Here is a 27,919-nt window from a genome sequence, read left to right on the forward strand (position 1 = left end):
GGGGCAGCGACTTGCGGTGGAATCGCAGGAGGTGCGATTGATCGCCAAGCTATCGCTATGGCTACGGTTATAATCTGTAGCTATAGAATAACCGTAGCTATAGCGTATCCTGTTCTTCTTTTTGACATGGAGAATTTTATTCTACATACATTTTTCTCTAACACATATTTATATAAATATATATATAAGCATATAAAAAAAAATTCTCTCTTTTTTTCATTTCTTTCTTTATTCATATAACAAGAATATCTTCTAAACCAAAATTAGTTACTTGACGTACCATATTTGATTTTAGGGCTGAAAGTTGGGCGGGTTCAACCCGACCAACCTGTGACCCACCCAACATTGGGTTGGGCTTGGGCAGGATGTATTGGGTTTGGTCTTGGGGTTGGGCCATACAAACACCAACCCAATAAAACTTGGGTTGGGCTCAGGTTGGGGTCTCGGGTTGCTTGACCCAACGCGAACCCGATTAATATATAAGTTCCTTATAAATTAATTATAATTGAGTGCAGATCATTTGTGTTGTAGGCAAAGAAAATTCCAAATTCCGACTGCTTTTATTGGTCCACATCATTTTCGATGACTCATCTCACATGTAGACTCCTGTATGTCAACATCACCCCAGTGTACAACATATACATTGACTTCCTATTCCAGAGAGCAACCTTTCAATGACTTAAAATAATGAAGAAGAAGAGGATGGAGAGAGGAGAAGAGGAAGAGAAAGGGAAGAGAAAACATTAGAGAGAGAGAGAGAGTTTAATGCAGTATTTTTTATTAATAGAAATAATGCAAAAGACCAAACTATCTTTAAAGATTAATATAAAAGGACAAAATATTCCAACGATGGATAATAATTTCAACACAAATCATTATAAAGTAAAGCAGTCACATAACTTGAAGATTCCGAAAATTCTTGCAAGATACTTTTGTTACCATAATATTTGTTAATTCTTGCAAGATACTTTTGTTACCATGAAGTGAAGGGAATTGACCGTGAAATGCATCTAATTGGCCATAAAATGAAGGGAATTGACCATGAAATGCATTGAATTGACCGTAAAGTAAAGGGAATTGACTGTGAAATTCATGGAATTGACAGTGAAGTGAAGGGGAATCGCTGGAATTGACCATGAAATGCATGGAATTGACCGTAAAATGAAGGGAATTGACCGTGAAATGCATGGAATTGACCGTGAAGTGAAGGGGAATCGTCGAAATTGACCGTGAAATGCATAGAAATGACCGTAAAATGAAGGGAATTAATCGTTAAATGCATTGAATTGACCATGAAGTAAAGGGAATTGACCGTGAAATGCATGGAAATGACCTTGAAGTGAAGGGAATTGACCGTGAAATGCATGGAAATGACTGTGAAGTGAAGGGAATTGACCGTGAAATGCATGGAAATGATCGTGAAATGAAACGGAATCGCCGGAATTGACCGTGAAATGCATAGAAATGACCGTGAAGTGAAGGGGAATCGCCATAATTAACCATGAAATGCATGGAATTGACCGTGAAATGCATGTAAATGACCATGTAGTGAAGGGAATTGATTGTGAAATGCATGGAAATGACCATGAAGTGAAGGGAAATGACCGTGAAATGCATGGAAATGACCGTGAAATGAGACGGAATCGACAGAATTGACCGTGAAGTGAAGAGAATTGACCGTGAAATGCATTGAAATGACCGTGAAATGAAATGAAATCGCCGAAATTGACCGTGAAATACATGAAAATGACCGTGAAGTGAAGGGAATTGCCCATGAAATGCATGGAAATGACCGTGAAATGAAATGGAATCTCTAGAAATGACTGTGAAATGCATGGAAATGACCGTGAAATGAAACGGAATCACCGGAAATGACTGTGAAATGCATGGAAATGACCGTGAAGTGAAGCGAATTGACCGTGAAATGCATGGAAATGCTCGTGAAGTGAAGGGAATTGACCATGAAGTGCATGAAAATGACCGTGAAATGAAACAGGATCGCCGGAAATAACTATAAAATGCATGGAAATGACCGTGAAGTGAAGAGAATTAACCATGAAATGAATGGAAATGCTCGTGAAGTGAAGGGAATTGACCGTGAAATGCATGTAATTGACCGTGAAGTGAAGGGAATTGACCGTGAAATGCATGGAATTAACCGTGAAGTAAAGGGAATTGATCACGAAATGCATGGAATTCACTGTAAAGTAAAGGAAATAGACCATGAAATGAATTGAGTTGACCGCAAAGTGAATGAAATAGATTTTCAACCATCGACCTGATAGAATCTTGGAAAATAACCAGGTTGGTTGGCTAAAGTAGCTTCTCCTACCCCAAAATCATATGTGGTACGTCAAGTAACTAATTTTGGTTTAAAAGATATTCTTGTTAAATGAATAAAGAAAAAAATGAAAAAAAAAGAGAGAGATTTTTTTTTATATATGTTTATATATACATATTTATATAAATATCCATGTAAAAAAATAAAAAATTAAAATTAAAATTTAAAAAAAAGTGAAAAAATCAAATAGCACTACGGATATCGCTACGGTTATAATCCGTAGCCATAGGCCCAAAACTGACCTCGTCAACCAGTCTTGCAATTGGCGGATTATTGCCGCGGTTATGGCTGCAGATATAATCCATGGCTACAGGGATCCCCAGCTTTATCAAAAGGCTGAAAAGCAGGGCATTTTCGACCTTTGGCAAGTCGTCCGTGCAGCTGGGGCTTATTCTGGTCAGGTAAAAAGGGGTAGGCTTAAGCGGGTAAATGGGCCACAAATGGATCGTACAGTGATAAATTTCTCGTTGTGCGCATTTCTTCTGTACCTTTGAAAAAACTGATGGATGGTATGGATATACAACACATACATTGAAGACCAAGTTAGATCACATGAACTACAACTGAAAGAAGTTCAAGCGCATTGTTACCAATGGAATGTACCAGATTGAAGGCCCAGATATACCTGGGAACTGCGTGGAATTTGAGGCTAATCAGATGCTTGATCATGCAAGATCAAGAGGTTATCATAACTCTGTTGAATGGACCACCAAAAGATTACTCTAGATAATAGATAATATTACAAGCCTCTACATATTTAGGTGTGTTGAGTTTTGAGTCAAGTCGATGGTTAGTATGCAAAATTAAGAGATATATATCTGCGCATTATAACTCAATTAACGTGGCTCACTTAGAGAAATGCTCTGGAAATGTGCCGGAATGAATATCTCAGTACACTGAAGGTGTGTGAATTTTAAATTCAATGCAATGGAAGATATTGTTCACGCTAGATTTGATCGAACAAGATCCAGCGACTTAGTGCCATGTGGTAACAAAATCTTCTCATGAGATAAATTAAAGATCCTTGTCAGTTTTGACAGTAAAAAGAAATCAAAATTTGAAAAGTTACGAGTAACTCATAAAAGATAAGCCCAACTAACTACAACAGGCATACACTTGTTGCATATCTAGTATACATACACATGTTGTATATCTAGTATATGTGAAAAGGCCAATTGTCCACCAAAAAGGTTGGTTTCATGACTATGGAAAGGATGTGATTTGATCAAAACATAGTCAAAACTAGTAATAAGTTCGGTCAATCCACCACAGTAGGTTATGCCACTCCTATGGCTGAAGATATATAGAGCACGGAATAATGGTTGTTCTAATATAGCCTGATATTACAATGTACTATTCATGATCGTGTGGACAAATAGATGGTTATCACCATACGCATTGACTCAAGAGAAACTCTTGTTCACATGGTGGGAGTACAACGTGTGCATAAACATATGGCCAACCCATAAAAACAACTAACTTATGTGTTGTCGTTTAATAGGTCACGAGTGTTTATAGGTCCAGATGATTATATATCTTTACATCAGTAGACTAAAGAAGTGGCTACAAAGATCTCTCATTGCATTCAACTCCAGCGATCTATAAATAGAAGGAAGATCGAAGAGTTTCAGGCCCTCGTCAACCTAACACATATCAAATTTATAATGTAACGTTGTCTATTAATTTTATCTTTTATCTTGACTTAGCTTAGCTTAGCACGACCCCATTGATGCTACTACGCTGGATCGATTTTAGACTAGGAGTAGTGTAATCTCATCCGTTTACACTGCTACATTGGACTGACTTAGACTAGGAGTAGTTTAATTCCCTTCATCTACACCTCAGTCATTGGACCAATGAAGACTTAGTTCTACGACCTCGCCATCTACACTATGGACGTTGGATCACCGATGAATTATCTTTTGTAAGTCTGTTCTAATTCAATACTATTGAGTTCCTTTTACTATCATGTCATACTTATTGTATTATCTCTATTATCATGATGGAATAGGTAGATCATTACAGTTGGCCCAATGACCATGATTTCCGCTAAGCTAGGCTTAGGATCTAAATTAGTCTTAGTCCCCTCAAGATCGCTCATTATACATTGGAGCTCTTCTACATCCTCAAGGCTCTTCCACCATGGGATTAAGACATCAGATCAATCTAGGACACGCCACTTCCCCTTCTTGGTCGAATGAATGGGCTCATTCTGCCCATTTGTCGGTTATTGGGGCTTTTTGTCGCTGGATTGTTGAAGTTGGAATGGATAGGTCGTGCCCCTGATTAACTAGAATGGGTAAATCATGCTCATGGTTGGTTGGACTATGAAGATGCATTTCTTGTCTCATGGTGACTAGGTTGGGCTCTTCTGGCCTTGGACTATATGGGTGAGGAGGGTGATTAGAGCCTCCAAGTGAGCTCCTGTGTTTGGTGGGACCTACCCCTAGTCTTGTTCTTACTGGGGTACCTCCTCTTTATTTGGCGCTTGCTTAGTTGCATTTTCCCCTTGCAATAGGCTCCATTTCTGCAAACCCATGAGTTTTTCTCATCGAATGGGAGGCCCTATGTAATAACTTGAAAATTTTCACACACGAGTAGATACATGAGTGCTTTTTCATGTGCGTAAGTAGATTTGTTTACTACTAGATTGAGATATTCAACCGTCCACTTTACTTTTGGACCACCCAACTATAGTAAACTATGTGATCCTCATATCCATGTGTACACGCTTCCATTTAAGAATCAAGTTCGTTCACCCTGCTCGTAACTTGCATATATGCACAATCTATTATTAAAAACACGATCTAAGAAACTTACTAACATATATGTATACGTATACTCACCTCTACACATCCTGGGTTTATATACCATAACACGCTCGATCAATCATCAATCCAACTACTAGGAAGACCTTTTGCAGATAGATTAAGCTATCCAACCATCCAATTTCAATTTGAACCCTTTTATCATCGTTAGCATACAAAGAGTCCATTTTAGCAATGTAAACCATCTGTAATCTTAAGCCACTCATCTTGACCTTGATATAATAGTGAATGATTCATAATGTTAATATCCAATTCTAATGGTTGGAAGTCCATCATTCATCAACTAAAATTTCCTACCATGTAACACATTCCTATTTGACACAATTATTCAAAAACGTTATTTTTAGGAACCGATCATAATGAAATTTCAAAAAAAAATTCCCAATTAGCCTAATTGACCTGTACATTATTGAATTCAGGACCTAACTCACAAAATCCACCGTCCGTCAGTGTAACACCCCGAACTTTTCAACACTTGAGTATTGAAAGTTCTTGAGTGTTAACACGAAATTTAATGAATGGCGTACATGCATATGATACCAAACTATCCATCCTAACCTTACATCTATTTCTTGACATGAATCTAACCATTAGGGATAACCTCCATTTAATAGAACCAGCCATCTGACCATTGACTATGGGACAAAACCATCCATCAAGTGATTAGATGCAAGTACTTTCACTTAAATGAACTGGTGAAAAACTCCTTATCAATAATGATTTAGACATAAGTTCTACTGTAAGAATTGTTTAAAAATGTGCATACAACCATGTAGAACCATTAAATTTCACAAAACTCTTAGATCAGTAATGATTATGAAATTGCCACTAACCTAGACCCTGACTTCTAGATCACATGGGTCTCACGATCCGTTTGATGTGAAATTTTATACCTTGCCTATGTATCATAAATTAACCATACACGTCGAATTCCAACCCTTAAATCATTATAAAAATGACCCAATGGACAGACCAACCATTAACCGTCGATTTTGGGGCCGCTTGATCATTAGACATGCTTCAAATTTGGGATTAACCCTTCAATTTAGATGGAAAAATGAATAAACGGAGTGGACTCATCCGAACTACTTGTGGACCCCACCTCCTTACAGTGCGCGTGCACCGTCCACAAGCGTTCGCACCACACCGTAATGAAAAGCTGGTCAAGGTAGCCTTGACCTGACCAAACACAGAACCCAACCAGATGCTGCAGACGATCGTCCACTGGGACGAGATGTGGGCCACCATCATCATCCGTGTGGACGATCTGAACCGTCCATCGTGTCTAGGTGGTGGATTAGACCAAAACCTAGTCGATCACGTGCACACGTGCCTGCAACAACAGTCACAAGAAGCCCCGCCGTGTAACCATTTAAACAAATCAAATTTTGCCATCGTTCATGGCCTACCAGCCTGAACTTATGAATGATCGGAACCATCCATCAGATACGGATGACATTTTCAAGCAAGACCAAGTGAACTTGATAATGGAAAGATATAAGAAGGAAATCCCATTCCATTCGGGAGTTCGGGAAACCTTACATAAAAGAATCTTGTGGGCCACTGCAAACGTGATCCATACTACACCATACCAGGCCAGAAGGACAAGAGAAGAACAATGGAAGGAGTGGATTTTCCAGACATCCACAATCGTGGGGCCCACCAGGTAACACAAATCAATCAAATCGCAATAGATGCGAACAACCGAAAAACCGGACGCAACTCGGGAATTTCAACTCGCTATGGGACCACGATCGGGATCGTATCCCTGATCCAAGCCATCCAATCTTCTAAAGCGAGAGAACCGATCCCTCCCTAGAAGTCCAAAACAAAAGAAAAGAATGGATATCGCGCAATTCCATTTTTTGCGTGCGCAATTGCAGCCGCATAGGAATTTCATAGGAAAATTTTGGAACCTTTTACAACCTATATAAACCTCCACATCCGTCGTTGGAGAATACATGTAGCAAACACAAAAGGATCAGAGAAAGAAGGAAAGATGTGTGAGAAGAGAGAGAGAACTCGGTCGGGAGCAGCACTCCACAGAAAAAGGGAGAGAGAGAGGTTTCTAGTTGAAAGCTTGGTCCATCTAGACCCCTTGTTCAATCAGCAAGGAAGGAAGAAGGGAAGAAAGAGAAAGAGAAAGAGAAAGAAAAGAAAAAAAGGAAGGGCCATGAGAAAGAAAAATGGTAGCTTAGGGCCCTCTACTGATGCATTGTTTACGAGAGGTCAGAATTCTGAGCGGGACACAGGATCTTCTTGGTTAAGATCGAAATCCAAGGGCAAGGGCAAGGGCAAGTTGAAGTGTTAAAATTGTAGAATGACAGGACACATGAAGAAGGATTGTACAAATCCTAAATCGAAGAAAGAAAACTTAGAGGATTCTTACAAGGAAGCCAATACTGTCATGTCTGATGAAGAAATAAGTGAAGGTGTAGGTGATGTGTTGTCAGTGTCTATGATTGGACACATATACGATGATCGTAGAGACGAGTGGATCCTTGACACAGGGGCTTCATACATATGACTCCTTATCAAAGTTGGTTCGCCAGTTACAGAGAGTGCAATGGTGGACAAGTATTTATGAGCAATAATAATGCCTGTAATGTTATGGTTGTTGGTACGGTGTGCATTAAGATGTATGATGGGACAGAGTGTACGTTAACTAAGGTAAGGTATGTTCCTGATATAAAGAAGAGTTTGATTTATCTTGGTGCACTCGAAGCAATATGGTGCAAGTTCATTAGTTTTAATGGTCTCTTTAAAGTTTCAAAAGATGCACTTGTGGTTATGAGAGCGCATATGCACAATAATCTTTACAAGTTGATCGAGAGCACTTTAATAGGTGGAGGTATAGTGGCTGTAGAAGATTCCACGTCTGCACGTATATGGTGTGCTCATCTGGGCCACATGAGCGAGTGGGGCATGAAGGTTTTTTTCGATTGTTGTTTAATTCCAGTTTTTAAGAATTATGATTTAAATATATACGAGCATTGTATATATGGTAAACATTCTACATTATCCTTTAAATTTAAAAAACACATATGTAAGGGAGTGCTTGATTATGTGCACTCTAAGACCCGTATCTAGCCTATACGATTCGTATGCTTCCACGGTCCTCTCGGTGAATTTGCGACCGCGATCATTATTAGCGTTTGCGGCGATCATGAGTCGTGTTCGTATATCGAGTTGGCTCGACCGAAACTTGTACCCTAGCGATCGCACGGCGTGGTTTCAATGCGCGTCTCGCACACCGAAGCAATACTCGAGCTAGGAGATGTGGGCTTGCGTTCATTTTGAAGAAAACAGCCGCGCGTGCAAAACCCAAGAGAATGTCTACATCATGTCACCTCAATCAATCAATCAATCCTATCAAGGGTCAAGTACATGTCAAGTACCCATCACCTCACACCCATCCCTAAGCAACCCTATAAGTCAACAAACCCTTACACAACCCATACCCTTCTTACACAAATTTTTTCAAAAGTCAACAAAGTTCTTACACACCCATCCCTCTCTCTCATCCATCACTCCATCCCATCTCCTCTCTCTCTTATTTCTCCTTCCTTTTCCAAGCAACCAAAAACATCAAAAATACCACACATCCAAGCTCTCCCAAATCTCCATGAGAGAATTTTGTGTGTGACCCACTTCCTAACCCTCTCATCTCCCATCTCAACCCTTCATTCTTCATCATCTTCCATTGTAATCGAAGCCAAGGAGCAAAGGAAGAGAAGGGAGTAAGAAGATCGAACGGTGGGTGCTTCTATAGGCTAGATTTTCATGTTTTGATGATGGGCCAAGTGAGGCCTACCGATTGATGGTATGGATCTCACTTTGGACCCTAGGTGTGGTCGATGGCCCACCTTGATTCTCATGATCATTCCATGATGGGGCCATTTTCTATGGACCCCATCATGATGTTTATCTTTCTTGCATAAATAGGGTCATATAGACCTTCCATTTTGGTGGAGAAGGAATCTCCACCGTTGATTTTTGATTTGGTGGGCCCACATATAAAGGGACCCACTTGATGTATAATTGAATGCAAGGGAGGGCTCATAGTGGCGGAGCCCTCCATCACACGTGTCCCTCTCTCTTTCTCTCTGTCCCTCTCTTTTTCATTTTTCATTTTTGTACAATGATGTAGATGTGTGGCCCAATCGGATGGACCCCACCTTGATGTATGTTTTATACACACCATCCAACCATGTGGTGGCCCACCTAGGCAGCACGCCTGTAGGTGGGGCCCACCTTTGTATGTGTCATATGCTAACCATCTAGCGTCCAGGGATGCTGGACGTGGGTTCCATGAAGTGTGAGTAAACAGTGGGGTGCATAGCAACAAAAAAAATAAATTACTTATATTTAAACTTTTGGGTGGGTTGCTCATACAGGCCCCACCTTGATGTATAGGTTTAATCCATGCTGTTCATCCCATTCCTCAACTCATTTTAGGCATTGAACCAAAAAATAAAGTGAATCCAATTTTCTGGCGGGCCATACCATAAAAAACAATTGGCTTTACCGTTAAAATCCCTTTTGATGTTTCTATAGACCGAAATATGTTGAATATTGGGCTTAATTGGTCTGTTTTGAGTCATGAAATGCAATCGCTGGGTTGGATTTACCTGATGCGGGCCCCACGTACGAAAAACCATAAAAAAATAGTTTTTCAAAAAAAGAAAATAACAAAAGAAGCAGCAGGCGCTGCTGACGCTGCAGCACGCTGCTATGCTAGCGAGGAAAAGGGGCTGGGACGTGGGTCCCAGCCGTGGGCCCCACCGTGATGTCCATGAACATCAACACCGTGCATCTGGTAGGCCCTTTAGGGCAGTGGGCCCCCACCCAAAATCAGCTGTATGAGGAACTCAGGTGGCCCACATCACAGGAAACAGTGAGGGGTTGAACGTATACCATGGGAACCCTTTTGTGGTCCAAAAGTTTTGGTTCATTATGAAATTTGTTTTTCCTCCTCATCTGGGTCTACGTGACCTTATTAATAGATTGGATGGAAATAAAACGTTATGGTGGGCCCCACGTGGGACCCACTTGATGTTTATGGTTGGTCTACACCGTCCTTTTCCTTCATCTGGGTGTGTGTGACCTTATTAACAGATTAGATGGCAGATAAACATTATACCCCACATGGGATCCACTGATGTATGTGTTTTATCCACACCGTCCACGGCACTGGGCGGTGGGACCCACCCCACGTGTGGGGCTGCACCTAGTGTGTGTGTGTGTATATATATATTATATTATATAATATATACATGATGGTGGGCCCTTCGTGGGACCCACCTCCACCTTTTTAGTACAGTAAGCTACTCGTACAGCAGCTATATTGCTGCTCCTTTTGATGGCAGTAAGCCCGTAGGCCCCACATTGATGTATATTTTTCCACAACGTCCACCGTTTGGACGAAGGGGCCCACCATGATGGACGGCCAGTAGGCCCCACCCTTGATGTCTGTGTTATATCCAAACCATCCATCTAGACGGCGTGTATGCACACCGTCCATTTAATTAGTGGGCCACGTGTGTGGACCCTACCATGGTGCATGTGTTGTATCCATACCTTCCAACCATTTTTAGAGATCGTTTTATGGCTTGAGAAAAATGAGACAGATCTATAGTTCAAGTAAGCCCCACCATTGAAAATAGTGGAGACAGTGACATTCGCCATTCAAACTTCTAAGGGCCACAGTAATTCCCAATTAAGCTGATATTTGTCTTCACTTCATTTATCACTATGTTAACTTATAAATAGATTGTATCTCAAATACAAAACAGCGGGCCACACCATGATGTGTCTAGCCCTTTGATCAGGTGGACCACACCGTAAAGAAACAGTGGGTTTGAACGTCCACCATTAAACCCTTGGGAATTTTAATGATGGAAATCCTTATCACCACTTATATTTGGGTGTAACCCATTTGATATACATATGGCCCATGTGATGTGGCCCACTTGTCATATTTATGACCCATTGTTGAGGCCCACCTTGATGTGTATAAGGCCCGTTGTCGAGGCCCACCTTGATGTGTATGAGGTCAGTTGTTGAGGCCCATCTTGATATATATGAGGCCCATTGTGATGTATGCAAGGCCCATAGGTTATGGCCCATTGCAATGTATGTAAGGCCCAATTGGTGCGGCCTATTCTCTCTCTCTCTCTCTCTCTCTCTATATATATATATATATATATATATATGAGGCCCATGTGAGTAGGCCCATCTTGATGTATTTGTGGCCCGTCCATTGAGGCCCACCTGTATATGTTTGAGGTCCATGTGTAGGGCCCACCTATTGTGTATTTAAAGCCCATGGGTTGTGGCCCATAGTGATGTATATTAGGCCAATGTGATGTAGCCCATAATGATCTGTATTAGGCCCAGGTATGTGGCCCACCTGTGAAGTATATTTGAGGTCCACTTGCGATTCTTTCGAGGCCCATGGGCGAGGCCCAACATGATGTATTCGAGGCCCAGGGGCAGGGCTTGATGTGATGTATGTGTGGCCATTACGTTATATATGAATCCCTTATGTAGGCCACTCCTTGGGAGCAATGTTGGTTAGATGTCCACATTGATGTGAAATGATGGTTAGATGTCCTCATTGTGACCTCCCCGTAGGCTTGTTAGGCCCATTCGCACCATTCTCTAAATGGGTTAACCAAAATAAGTGGGCCCCATTCGCCATAGACGGATGGCTCCGTGCCATCGATTGACGTGACTGATTTGCTAATTATGATTATCGATTGATTCCGATTGTCGTGATCGATTTGCTGATTTCGATTGTCGAGGCCGATTTCGAGTGTCGATTCCAATTGTTGAGGCCGATTCCGATTGTCGAGGCCCATTGTGATGTATTCGAGGCCCATGGGACGTGGCCCATTGTGATATATTTTCGGCCCATATGATGAGGCCCGACTTGATGCATATTAGGCCCATGTGAGTAGCCCATTGCGATGTATATTAGACCCGTGAGATGCGACCCACTCGATGTATATGTGGCCCATGTGAAAGGCCCATCGTGATATGTATTAAGCTCTTGAGTGAGGCCCATGGTGTTGTATATTTGGCCCTTGTGTGAGGCCATGAGTCCACTGTATGTTAGGCTCTATATGGGCTATTCCTCGGGGGCAATGTTGGTTAAATGTCCACATTATCGAGGTTGATTGTCAAGGCTAATTATCATCCGATACCGATTATGAATATGTGACAACATAGCATCATGATACATACCCATACGCATCATTTGTATGTTTATTATGAGATGTGGTTGACCATTGCATATGTCATTGGGCAAATTGTTATGAGACTCCCTAATAGGCGAAAATCGTCTTACATGAGTGCATGGTATGCGCGAGATTGATGCATGACTGGATTGTATGACTCATGCATCTTGCATTGTGTGTTGTGATTACTGTACGCCCTAACGACATCAGGGTCGTAGCCTCCACAGGCATATCGTGGATGGCCAGATGGGACACCGAAAATGTTTGGTTCGAGCATCGGGCTGCCATAGATGGCCCTGGGTGAAAATTCCTAAAACTCTCTTAGTACCAGAGGACGCCTCAACGTCGAGACCGAGTGGATGTACATGAGCGCCCGAGTGCCGAATACCAGGAGGCCGCGTCTCCCACTGTGTCGTGGTCGGTTGGGAGGGGGTGTGGCCTTACCCGCCCGAGGGAGTAGGCATAGCTAGGCTGAGTTTGACCAGCTCGAGGAATGGGTCCGCTATCGATGAGCCGGGTAGGTATTGGCAGACTACTGGCCAGGCGGATAGTGAGGTCTCTTCCACTTACCCAGTTGTGCGCTTGATGGGGCGGTAGGTGGTGTTGAGTGTACTAGACCTCGGTGATGATCCCAGAGAAGAACCGTACTGATATATGGACTTATTGAGTAGGAGTTGCATATTCATTCAATCACTATCCACTCGGGCTGGTGGTGCGTTACTATTTGTTACATGCACCTTCGAAATGGCCAAAATTTTGGTTGGGGTGCACGACTAACCTGAGATCAGGAGTTTACCACATTGAGTTTGACTATCCAAATTTAAGTACGGGACTGGTTTGGATAGAAGTCCCTTGTGATGGACCTCATAGCCTACGATACTACATACTATTATCCCGACTTCACACTCCAGCATGGTCATTCCATTCACACCGCATCTCGCATTACATCCACAATGTATGACACTTTGGGTTACTGTGTTTCTGCATTTATATGGTCTAGGTACGGCTGACACTATTCGTGAACTCATCAGAGTTGTATATTGCATCGCATTCTCGGCATCTGATATTTGTCTCTTTATGACTCCTCATTTACATAGCTATTCTACATTGCGTACTCTAATATCGTATGATTCATGGACTTGTTAGCATTTCTGCTTACTTCGTTATCGTATGATTTATGATCTTGTCAGTATTTTTACTTACTCGATAATTCATGATCTTGTCGGTATTTATTGTCAGATATTATACGATTTATGGATTACCAGTATTTTCGGTATTGTATGATGATGGTATTGTATTGAAAATTTAGCACTTACCTTGTACACACACTTACACTACCCTCTAAGCTTTCTATAAGCTTATACACGATAGATGCGTGCAGGTGATGTCAGGTTACAGCAGTATTGAGCTTGGAGCATTCAGCGGTCTTCTGGAGCTTGATTTTCGATTTATGTATTTCCCTTACAGCATTGTACTCAAATGATTATATTAGTGGATATGTGATGATGATGTTGCCTTTGTGATTTGGGTAAACTTGTGGTTATGCTTATTACGAGTTAAATGTACGTTGAAAAAAAAAATCTTCCTCGTCGGATCCCAAGATCGAAATTTGGCGTATGGATGCTGGGAGCCGAGAATGGGGTATTACGGAGGCTGTTAACACTGGATTCGGTAATTTAAATTTGAAAAACACATATGTAAGGGAGTGCTTGATTATGTGCACTCTAATGTATGGGGGTCGTCGCTCGTGATTTCCGTTGGAGGGTCATCATTGTTTGTCTCATTCATCGATGACTACTCCCGAAAAGTTTGAGTTTATTTTATGAAATATAAATTCGAGGTTTTCACCAAATTCAAACAATGGATGGCCATAGTGGAAAAACAAACAGGGCAAAAAGTAAAAGTTTTAAGGACCGATAGTGGTGGTGAATTTACTTCTAATGAATTTAATGAATATTGTAAAGGTCAAGGGATGACTAGGCACAACATAGTGTTCCATACACCCGAACAAAACGGTGTGGCTGAGCGGATGAATCAGACTCTTTTGGAGAGGGCCTGATGCATGATTAGTAATGCTGAGTTGGGCAAGGACATATGGACTGAGGCCGTTAACATAGCCTGCTATTTGGTGAATCAGTCCCCTTCTACTACAATTGAATGCAAGATTTCAGAGGAAGTATGGAGTGGTCATAAGGTTGACTACTCAAATTTACGCATATTTAGTTGTGAGGCTTACTCTCATGTACCGTCAGTTGAGAGAGATAAGTTAGACCATAGATCTAAAAAATATATATTTATTGGCTATGGTGTTGGTATGAAATTTTACAGGTTATATGACACGGTCACACATAAAATCATCACTAGCCGTGACGTCAGATTCGATGAAAACTCCCTATTCTGCAAGAATGATCAGGAGTTAAATGAACTAGAGAGGTTAATTGTAGACGTCTATATTGATTTAGGTTATATGTCCTAGAGGAGGGGTGAATAGGACAATGCCAAATAAAACTTATAACAACAGAATTAAAAAGAATATGATAGCCAAAATAAATCACAATGCAAGAAAGTAAAATAACCTCAAAATTCAAATCTTGAGAGGTTGATACAAATGTTGTTCTAAGGACAACCTTACACCAAAAACCAGAGTTTATGGTAGGACAACTTTATTTCTAGAAAGATCTTTGTATCAAATCTCAAACCAAAGAGGAATACAGAAATAAATACAAACTGAATTGAAATAAATTGTAATCACAAATGTATTGTTCTAGGGACAGCCACACACCATAAAAATGGCAGGGCAACCTTGTTGAAACAACTTTTAAAAGAAATTGAATATCAAGCTGATAAAGGAATAGCAGAAAATAAATTCTAAACTATTACAAAATTCTCACAATGCTTGAATTAAATGATTACAACATTCACCACCATACATACATCCCACAAAAGAATAATTAAAGATCAGAAGTATAAATCATTCAACCACAACACAAGGGATTATAGTGGTTCGCCAGTGTGTTCACCAACTGTTAAACAACAGCCACACAGAATGCTACTCCACTCCTAATATCCTCACACAGGGGATATTAGCGTTCACTAACAAAATAGGTTTTCACAGTTCACCCAAAACCTTTACAATTGTGTCTTTATCGTGGGCTTACACAATTAAAAACCTCACTTCGAGTTTTCCTAGCTCTCCTCGATAACCAATACAACAAGATTTTTCTGCAAATCTTGAAAGAAACCAAAACAGAAAGGAATTTACAATTAAATGTAAAATACGATTATCTCCTTCGTTGTAGCAGGCCGGTAGAACTAAGTCGAGTAGATGATTGAATGTCCAAGTTCAATGTCCAGGACTCAATTACAATGGTTCTAATTCTAATAGATTTTAAATTAAACCAAATAGGGCTTGCCTTAATTGATTTTGATTCCAAAGAAAGGGAATAACAATTCCTCTTATCAAATTAGATTGGAATAGCAGAAACAAAATCAATTAAATAAAGCTAAGGAAAGAGAATATTAAATAAGCACACTTAGCTTAGATGGAGCACAGAATTATCTCTTAGAAGTTCGACGAAGATTGGCTTGAATGGATTAATTAATTCGATGATTTCTTCTGAGATTCGTGCACTATTTATAGGTGAGCAGATCGTGTCTTCGACTGGTCTAGAGAGCTCTTCGACTAGTCGAAGCAATAACAGATATTTGAAAAATCAGGTGCGATAAGCTTTGACCGTTCTAAGATTGCATTCCTCAAGTGTCGTAAGTCACCTTCGACTGGTCGAAGAACCTGAAAAACATCGCTGGATTTTGAGTCGAAGTTTTTCGACTGGTCGAAGATGCAGTCGACACTGTTCCTTCGACTGGTCGAACAGATTCCTGGACTAGTCGAAGCCTAACAGATTTTATCCGAAATTTGTAACAAACTCACGACTGATCGAGGAATTTCTTAGACTGGTCGAAGCAACTCTAGGACTAGTCGAAGAAGGCCTAGGACTAGTCGAAGAACAGACCAAACTTATGTAAAATAAACATTTGATTTATGTATCCAAAATGACCTACTTCTAAGGTCAACCTATGGTCAGTCAAACCTCAACCATGAAGTAAGGACATTGAAACATTAGGAACTAGTGACCTTGAAGTATGAGCCTTGAAGTCTTGATGTAGTTCAATCTTGAAATCTTGATGTAGCTCAATCTTGAAATCTTGATGTAGCTCAATCTTGAAAGTGTCTTGAGTTCTTTACAAACTGCCTTGTACTCTTCTTGAAGTCTTGCAGCTTGAGTCTTGTCTTGTGAGCAGTTCTTGCATTCAAGATTGATCCTTGTACTTGTGAGCTTTGCTTGTTGTGAGCTTAGCTTGTTTATGAATGTTAACCCTTGAGAGAGCTTCACTTATGCAAGTTATATAAAACAGAGTATAATAGTGATTTTGGCACTACAAATTTGACAACAAAGCTATATTAATTTAGGTTATACTCAGGCAGAGACAGATACACAGACAGAGGTACATGAGCAGGCGAAGCAACTACTTATGAGAAGAAACTCGCCGCATGATCGTAAGTTACCAGCAAGATACAGGGACGACTTTAATATCATATATATCATCATTACAGATGAACCTAATGAAAAAAAGTGGAAGGTGGCAACGGATGATGAGATGGACTCTTTGTACAAAAACGAGACGTGAGAACTGGTGGAGCTTCCCATGGGCCAAAAAGTGATCGGATGCAAGTGGTTATTCAAGAAGAAACATGATAGAGACAAAGCAAGGTTGGTAGCGCAAGTTTATGATTAGAGAGAAGGCATCGACTTCACAGTTCTTTGAGTCGGTCGCAAAGCAAGTATCTATCAGATTCATATTGGCACTAGTTACCCAATACGATCTCGAGCTAGATCAGATGGACATGAAGACTATATTCTTACATGGGGAATTAGAAGAGCAGATATTCATAAAGAAAATAGAGGGTTACAAAGTATAAAGAGCAGAGAACAAGGTTTGCAGGTTAATGAGGTCATTGTATGGCTTAAAATAGTCACTTAGGCAGTGGCATAAAAAGTTTGATTCTTTCATGTTGAGCCAGAAATTTACTAGGAGTGAATACGATTACTGTATCTATTACGAGACACTGAGTGATGGAAAATTCATCATCCCAGTATTGTATGTTGATGACATGTTGATCACCAATCATAACATGTCTGAAATTGATGTACTGAAGACTCAATTATCAAGGATATTCGAGATGAAAGATTCGAGGGCTATAAAGAGGGTTCTCGACATAGATATTCATAGAGACAAGAAGAAGAGAAGGCTTTGGTTATCTCAGGCATAATACCTTGAGAATGTGTTGATCAAGTATGGGATGGACAAGGCAAAGTCCGTCAGCATTTCCCACGCTGCTCACTTCAAGCTTTCCTCAGAACAATGTCCTAAATCAAATGAGGAAAAGTATGTTATGTCTTATGTGTCTTATTTGAATGCGGTTGGTAGTTTAATGTATTTCATGGTCTATACGAGACCATATATTTTATAGACAATTGATGTTGTGAGCATATATATGTTAAGCCCCAACAAGAAACATTGGGAAGCGGTGAAATGATTACTTTGATACATTCGAGGTACAAAAGACTATTAACTTTTGAGAAGATAAGGGCAAAATTGGTAGGGAATGTGGATTTAGACTACGCAGGTAGAATGAATTCTAGAAAGGCGACTTATGATTACTCATTTGTATTAGTGGGTGGAGCAATCAGTTGGATGTTGAAGCTTCAGTTCATGGTGGCAGTGACAGATGCGTTTAAGGAAGGTGTTTGGTTGAGAGGCATGATAAATCAGTTGGGGCTTCATCAGGAGGCCGTGTTGGTTAATTGTAACAGCGAGAGCGCTATCAATTTGTCTAAAAACTCTATTTATCACTCACGTACTAAATACATTGATGTTCGTCACCATTTTATCTGACATGTGCTTGAGGAAGGAGGCATAACTCTTGAGAAAATTCACACCAGCATGAATCTGGCGGACATGCTCACTAAAGTGGCTCTTTTAGAGAAGTTCACGTTCTGTACAACTTCTCTAAGCTTGGCGATGGTGTAAAAGAAGGACAAAGTGTGCAAGAGAATGGTTGATGAAGCTATGATGCAAGGTAGAGATAAGAGAAGAGGACAAGAAGCTACACGTTTGATGATTGAAGACATGGTGGAGATTGTTGTTTTTTGATGTCTTAAATCTTGTCAGAAACAGGATCTGTCGATGACATCGACAGACAATTCAATGCCATCGTCGATGACATCGAACAATGCTCGATGCCATCGAGCATTTTTTGGATTTCCTCAGTTGGTTGTTGGACATATTGGTGTCATTTCTGATGACATCGAGGAGAACTCGATGACATCGAAGTCTAAGTTCGATGCCATCGAAGTTGGTTCGATGCAATCGAAGATTTTCAAAATTTCATGTTTTGAGTCTGGACTATTTGGTGTTATTTTCGAGGACATCGAAGTAGGTCCGATGACATCAAAGATTAAGTGTCAATGTCTTTGAAATGGGTTCGATGTTATCGATTGTTTCACACAGATTTTTTTCGGAATTTGTTTCTGATTTCATTTAGGATTCTTCCATAAGTTATATATATGGGTGTAAACAGGATTGGGAGGCAATTCCAGGGTTTCTAATTCGTCTAAAGGGTTTCAAGGGTGTAGCAAGGGTTTGATTCGAAGTTGTTCGAATTGGGTAAGCTCTCTTCACTTGTAATTTCTACTTTCATAGTGCTATCTATAGCTTTGTGTTGTGGTTTTTTCCCGTAAGGGTTTTTCCACATTAAAATCATTGTGTTCTTTTCGTACTTGATTGGTGTGATTGATTTACATCTCTTGATTCACCTCTGTGGGCTTCCGTGGTCCCCCAATACTAATGACGTAGGAACTTGGAGAGAGAGAGAGAGAGAGAGAGAGAGAGAGGAAGTGCGTGGGACGTGATCAAGCAAGCGTGCAACATCTTTTTCTTTTTTATTTATTTTGATTCTATTGATATATGAATCTGAACATTTAAGTAATCTGTTGATAATCTTTTCATGGAGGAAAATCTATTTTGAAGAACTGTTGAATACAATCCAACTAGATGAACATGATAGACGTTCAAAACGTGTGCGCAGATTGTCCAGAACCGATAACCTCTGGACCATTTTGGAACGATCTGATAAGCAAGTATATATGACTAAATCCGCACGCTTGGAAATTAATCTGAACCGTAGACTAAACCAGAGAGTGACTCCCAAAACTCGGGCCAATCGATGGCCAGATCTGGACCATCCAATACAGTCACAGACTGTATGATGGATTGCTTTGGATCATGAAAGAATTCCCATCTAACGATGAATAATGGACTGGAAACAAGTCAGATTCAAATTATTTTAATACCCTAAAATAATCTGTTACGTGTCTAAAACAAATCTCCACAGCATGACTTATCAAATATATCAGTGAAAGCTTAGTTTTCTTAAACTGTTGGAACAGATGAATGGGACAGATTTAACCCTCGATCTAACCTAAAGGAGACCACCGTACGCATGGATCGGTGATCAAATTTAGACCGTTGGGTCGATCCAAAGGTCAGCCATAATCAAAGACATGTGGACAGACACAATAGAAAATTAATGTGTGGACGGCTACAAGAAAGACCACATCCAAAGACATTGAATTCACAAAATGGGTCTGATCTGACCATCTAATTGGTTTTTCATGTTGTGAATCCTCCTTGGATTAAGAAAGAGAGATTAATCCCTATCTAATCAGAAGAATAGCCTTTGATTCAAAATTTCAATTTGTGTGGTTAATGAATAAATCCTTTGATCATATGATTTCTAATAGAAGAAGATGATTACTTTGCTGTGGTAACTATTAGATCTGATTCTAATCTAATCAAATTTAGGGTTATTAGAATGTTCCTTTTAACCTTTATGATGGATCAGCAATATATGTGTGCTTTGTATTTTTTTCTTCCAACTAGATATTTTGATACTTTAAATTAATGATTTGGAAAACTTGCATTTTGAATCTAACTTGGACTGAGATGGGACACGTCTGACCATAGAAAGAAGAAAATCATTATTTCGACATAGGTCGCTATGTGGGTCATGGCTCAATAATCACCCTTTGGGCCAAATTGTAAAAGGCCAAGGCATGGCTGATGTGGGATCCATTATTAGTCCTAAGAGACGTTTTGAAAATCAATTTAGGGCTGAGGAGAAATTTTGCCTCTATTTTGAGCTTATACAAATTATTGGACTTCTAAACTAAATCTTTGATTTTCCTAAAGATTGGATGAACCATTGAGAACTATAGTGGGCCCCATTTCAAATGGTGTATCCGGAAAATTGTGATTAAATATAAATCAGAAAATGAAAGTCCATGTCACCATTTAATAGGCCTAAGTTAAGCCACAAATTTCATTATAGAGAAGTACTTTGGGCAATTTTGGGCCTATCCTTGAAAGTGGGCCCAAGAGACCCTAAGGGATTGAAGGAAACCTGCCAATGTTCTAATAATCATGGATAGGAAAATTAAGATACTTGGTAGAAAATCCTCTATTTTACTCTAGTTGGATCAATAAATGTAGAATTATTGATTAATTAATACTTGTAGTGGTGATGTGGGATGTATAATAGGCGTATGAAGTACATTTTATGTATTCATATTGAATCGTGATTATGCATGGGATGCTAAAGTGGGCCCATTTCATTAGAGACATTTGAAAATAAAAGTGATTTTGTCAGGCCTACATCAAGCCCATTACATCTGCAGGTGGGCCATCTTAGGTCTACTAACAAAGCCGGGCCAAATTAACTTAATGAGCCTAGTTAGGGTTCACTAGCACACCAACAATCATGATTAGATATGGAATAAAGTAAACTCTATGTTTTTTTTTTTTTGTTTTTTTTTTTAAATTTAAATTTTAATGATTAATATAAAAGTGTGTGCTTTACCCTATGGGCCTAGAGTAATGAATTGGGCTTTCAAATGGATTTTTAAGGGAAAGCATATTCCTAAAGGAAAGCACTTAATGAATGGAAATTCATCTCAGGGCTCACATGAGACCCGGGGAATTGTGATTACGGATATATGATCTTTGTTGATTTATGTATTCTTACTAGGTATATCTGAGAATTATAGCATCTGAATCATTTTCAATAGTTTTGCTTGTAGTTGTTTCATTCTCAATTTATATTTTGCTAAACTATCTCTTGGTTATGTTGCTTACAGGTGTATCTTCTTGAATAACCATATAATGCATACTCCTTTAGTCGATCTCTTAATCATTCTTGCTTCTTATTGGAAGACACTTATTTTTTTACTTCAAGATTATAACTTTTATGCACCTTTATTCCATTCCTTTGTCAGTTATGCTTATTGGCATGTTTATGATTTATAGAACTTTACATATTTCTATGCTTATTGGTGTATCCATGATATTGGCTCTTTATCAAATGTAGACAAAAAGGAGAGATTAAGATCCCACTAAAATACACTGAATTCTTTTTTTTTTTTCCGGTTCTCTTTGATGTTGGGATTTAATGAATTTAGGGGGAGTATTGAGTAGCATGTCTACATGTCATGTCCATGTATTTATGTTGTAAATCTATGTAATCATTAACATGTATTTTTTGAGTTGTTTTGGTTTGTCATCAGTGTTCACCATGACATGGTTTAATTTAGTTTTTTTTTTTTTTCACGTAATTGATAAAAGGGGAGATTATATATAAGTGCTTCAATTTGTCAATAACGTATGTCTGTGTGTCTTGAGTAGGGCTGTACACGAACTGAGTTAGCTCGCTCGACTCGACTCGAAAAAGCTCGATTTGACTCGGTTTAAAACTGAGTTCGAGCCGAGTCAAGTTGATTTTTTAAGCTTGAAAAAATTTCGAACCGAGTTCGAGCTTGCCTAAGCTCGTCTCGACTCGACTCGACTCGGATCGAACCCCAACTCGAATCAAACTAGGATCAAACCAGTTCGGTGACTCAGTTACTTTCATATTGATGTTGCTCACCAAGTGTTTGATGAAATGACTCAATGAAGTATTGGCTGGTGGCAAGGAAGATATTTATATGAAAAAAATAACCCATTTTTCTTGATTTTGATGTTGCCTACAAGGTGTTTGATGAAATACCTGTAAAACCACTGTTGTTGTTTTACATATAGTGAGAATTTGAAAGTGCAGTCCATGTGTTTGCGAAAATGCTGCACAGGCGAACTCGACTCAATCTTGCCTCGAACTGGCTTAAGATGCTGACTGAATCGAGTCGAGCTGACTAGTCAGGCTCGAGGACCGAGTCGAGCTGAGTTCGAACTGGGGTCAGTTAGTGATCGAGCCAAGTTGAGCTGTGCCAAGCTCGACTCAGTTAGACTCGTGTACACCTCTAGTCTTGAGTTAGTTTAGTACCATTTGAATATGAAGACAACCGAAGTGTAACACCCTAGATTTCGTGGGCCGAGTAGATACTCGACTCCTGATATCTCGGGTGCCACTTATGCATTGTGAAAGCGGCGTTCTATAGTTCATTTTTTTACTTGGCATTTGAGCAATTCCTAGAATTAAAATAGACTATGCAATTATCGCCTTATGTAGCGCGTCAGGCTCTGTAGTACCTGCATTTAAGATGAGATCTGATTGGTGTTTTAAAACACCATCCCAAAGTGGGAGTGAGTGATCAACTCAGTGGTTCTATTAACATTAAGTTACATAAGTTGTCAAATCCACATGCACAATTAATGAAAAATAAAGTAAACATACAGTTCCTAGACACTCTTGTTAATGCATATGCATGGTATTATGATATGATGCATGCCCTCATCATCTAATATTCCCTCAAGTGACACTATCTATACATTTGAATATGACCAACACTCCTTCAATGTGACCTCGACTGCCGAGTCACCAACCTATGTTAATGCAATGTTATGAATATTCATGTTAGCCAAGTATTTAATTAAGTCTGTTCATCCAGCAAAATTGGAGAGGCCGAAACACCTCCATTTAATTAATGGCCTTATTTAGATCACTTGGCCCAGGGCGGCCGTAGCAGCTTTAAGCCTGTGATCTATGATCCAAATTTAGGTATCATCCACTTGTCTAACAAATCAATAATTTCAAAAGTAAGGCATGATACCCAAAGGTATGAGGATAAACTCGGTATGGGTCGTCATCCAAACACCGAGTATGATCACTCAGTTCTGAAGTGCGGGCTTGTCATATAACCAAAACACCACAAGGAAGGGCTCATCACCCAATTCCATTCATGCCCGGATTGTTCGAACGGTACTCTGGAATGGAACCATTAGTTGGTAATTTGACAGGGGTTGTTGGAACAAGGACTTGTCACCTCCTATGTTCAATGGTCACTACGAGGAGGCTCGTTACCCCAGCGTAGGTCGACAGTAGGGACACAGTGTCCCATATCACCATGCCCAGCTCCCGAGACTTAGGGATCGTATCACTAACAGTTAATAGTAAGTCTCTCAAAGGTATGATGTGCTTTAGATTCAGGCAGGCGTGACCATACATGTCACGCCTCAAACTTGGAAACCGGGCTCACAAAATTCTTGATCGCCGAATCTAGTGCCGACAGCCTCCGTAGTACTCCATTCTCGGTTCCCAGTGCTTATACGCCAGATTTCGATCCTGGGATCTTACAAGAAGGATTTTCCAATGTACATTTATCCCGTAAGAAGCATAACCACAAGTATACCCAAATCACAAAGACAACATCATCATCACATATCCACTAATATAAACATTTGAATATAGTGCTGAAAGGGAAATACATATATCGAAATCAAAGCTATAGAAGATTGATGCACACTCCATGCTCAATGCTGCTGTAACTTAACGCCATTTGCACGCATCTATCATGCATAAGCTTATAAAAAGCTTAGAGGGTGGTGTGAGTATGTGTACAAGGTAAGTGTCAAGTATTCAATACAATGCCATAATCATACAATATTGGAAATGATGGCAAGATCATGAATCATACGATGTCAGAGTAAGTGGAAATACTGACCAGTCCATGAGTCATACAATATCAGAGTACGAAATGCAGATCATGAGCCAAATATCAGATGTCGAGGATGTAATATAATATGCAAATCCTGGCGAGCCACGAATACCATTAACATCATCTAAGCCATATAAATGTAGAAATATAGTAACCCAAAATGCTAAATGTTACAATGCAATATGCGGTGCGAATGAAATGACTAAGTTGGAGTAAAGTCGTGATGATAGTACGTAGTATCGCAGGCTATGTGGTCCATCACAAGGGAATTCTATCCAAACCAGTCCCATACCTAAATTTGGATAGTCAAACACAATGTGGGAAACTCCTGATCTCAGGTTGGTCGCGTGCTCTAACCAAAATTCTAGCCATTGTGAAGGTATATATAACAATTAGTTGCGCACCAGCCTGAGTGGATAATGAATGAATGAATGAATGAGTAGAATGCTGAGTATACCACTCCTACTCAGTAAGTCCACATATTAGTACCGTACATCTCTGGGATCATCACCGGGATCTAGTATATTCCAAATCAGATTGCCGCCCCATCGCGTACAATAAGGTGACTGGAAGAGACCTCACTATCCGCCTGCCAATTTTGGGCCCAGCTCGTTGATAGTGGACCCATTTCTCGAGCTGGTCAAACTCAGCCTAGCTTTGTCCCCTCCTCTCGGGCAGGTAAGTCCGTACCCCCTTCCAACCGACCACGACATAATGGGAGATGCGACCTAACGGTATACGACCCTCATGCGCTCATGTATCTACTCGGTCTAGACGTTAGAGTAACCTCTAGAACTAAGAGGGTTTAAAAAATTTCACCTATGGATATCTATAGCACCCCATGGAGAATAAATTTCTAGTGTCCCATCTGTTCATCCATGATATGCCTGTGGAGGCCACGACCCTAATGTTGCTAGGGCGTACGGTGGTCATATCATAAAATGTAAGATGCATGAGTGATATCATCTAGTCATGCATCAAACCTGCACGTACCGCACCCTTATGTGGATAACTCCTCATATCAAGGAGTCTCATAATAATCTGTCCAATGACATATGTAATGGTCAACCACATCTCATAACAAACATGCAGATGATGCATATGGGCATGTATCATGATGTTATGCTGTCACATACTCATGATCGGTATCAATAATGGCCTCAACGATCGACCTATACAATTGGCCTCGACAATCAGAATCGGCCTCGACAATCGGCCTTGATAATTAGAATCGACCTCGATAATCGGAATCAGCCTCGACAATCGGAATCGGCCTTGACAATCAGAATCGACCTTGACAATCGGCCTCGACAATCGGAATCGGCCTCAACAATCGGCCTCGAAAATTAGAATTGGCCTCAACAATCGGAATCAGCCTCGATAATCAGAATCGACAATCGAAAACGTCCTCAATAATCGGAATTGGCTTAGATAATCAGAATCGGCCTCGACAATCAGAATCGACAATCGAAATTGGCCTAGATAATCAGAATCAACCACGATAATCGGAATCAACCTCGATAATCGGAATCGGCCTCGACAATCAGCCTTGACAATCGAAATCAGCCTCGACAATCGGAATCGGCCTTAATAATCGAAATCGACAATCAGAATAGGCTCAACAATCGGAATCGACTTAGATAATCGGAATCGAAATCGACAATCAGAATCGGCCTCGATAATCGGAATTAACAATCAGAATTGGCCTTAACAATCGGAATCGGCCTAGATAATCGGAATCTACCTCGACAATCGGAATCGACCTCAACAATCGACCTCAGCCTCGACAATCAAAATCGGCCTCGATAATCGAAATCGACATTCAGAATCGGCCTCAACAATCGGAATCAACCTAGATAATCAGAATCAGCCTCGATAATCGGAATCGACCTCGATAATCGGCCTAACAAAGGGCTTAGGGGAAGGTCACAATGTGGATATTTAACTATCATTGCCCATCAATGTGGACATTCAACCAACATTGTTCTTAAGGAGTGGCCCACATAGAGCCAAACGTATAGTGGGGTCATGGCCTCACACAAGGGCCTCATAATCAAGTGGGCCGCATTAACGGGCTGCACTAATGGGCCTTATATATATTAAGTGGGCTGCATCAATGGGCCGCACTAATGAGCCTAATATACATCAAATGAGCCACATCAACGGGCCTCACATATATTAAGTGGGCCGCATCAATGGGCCGCACAAATGGGCTAATATACATCAAATGGGCCATATCAACAGGCCATACCAATGAGCCTAATATACATCATGATGAGCCGCATAACATGGGCCTTACACATCGCAAATGGGCCGCACTAATGGGCCTCGTATGGATCAAGTGGGCTGCATCAATGGACCGCACCAATGAGCCTTATATACATCAAGTGGGCCGCATCAATGGGCTGCACCATTGCACAATAGGTGGGCCCCACACGTGTAGCAAATGGGCCCCACCAGATGGTTAGCATGGATATAGAATGCATACATCAGGTAGGTCACATGTCCCACGAACACTGTGGATAAAACATACATCGAGGCAAGCCCTATATGATTTAGACGGTTAGGATATAACACATATCATGGTGGAGTCCCCACTATACCAACTTGATGGACGGTGTGGATTAAATCATACATCAAGGTGGACCACGTGTATTGGGCCCACGTCCAACACATGGACGGGACGACATGGATGAAACACTTACATCATGGCCGGTCCCACATACAGATGGACGGTGTGGCTAGAATACATACATCAAGGCCCCAGTTGGACAGACGGCGTGAATATACAATGCATGCATTATGATGGGGCCCATTGTCCACGTTAGACTGAATGGTGAGGATCAAAACATATACATCACTGTAGTGTCCCACCATCTAGAACAGATGGACGGCTGGGATAAAACACTTACATCTCACGTGTGTCCCTTAGTAGGAATGAAGCACGTATATTGAGGTGGTCTCACACCACTTGCTGATGTGGTACAACAGTAGCAAGCTGCTACTATGAGGTATACTAGCCAACCTGATTCCCAGATGGGTCCATGTGGTGGCCCACCATCTAGATGGACGGTGTGGATCAAATCTAGCAGAGGTGGGCCACATCAAAATGGATGGGCGGTGGATGTACAATACATACAACCAAGGTGGGTCCCATGCTGGCAAAACAGGTGGACGGCTATGGATATCAGTCCCATAGGACAGCCGACGTCATCACAGCTGTGGGTCCCACCGTTTGGACGGTGCAGATTACAACATACACCACGGCGGTGCCATGTGCTGTATGCAGCACATGATCAAGGTGGGCCCCACGTGCTGTGCACGAGCAACATATTATCAAGGTGGGCCCCACATGCTGTGCATAGGCAGCACATAGAATAAATACAATAAGGTGGGTCTCACCCATCCAGCACATGGATGGTGTGGATATGCCCCACATACCACACGTGGGACCTACAGAAC

The sequence above is a fragment of the Magnolia sinica genome, chromosome 2 (genome assembly GCF_029962835.1).
Source record: "Magnolia sinica isolate HGM2019 chromosome 2, MsV1, whole genome shotgun sequence".
Taxonomy (NCBI): domain Eukaryota; kingdom Viridiplantae; phylum Streptophyta; class Magnoliopsida; order Magnoliales; family Magnoliaceae; genus Magnolia; species Magnolia sinica.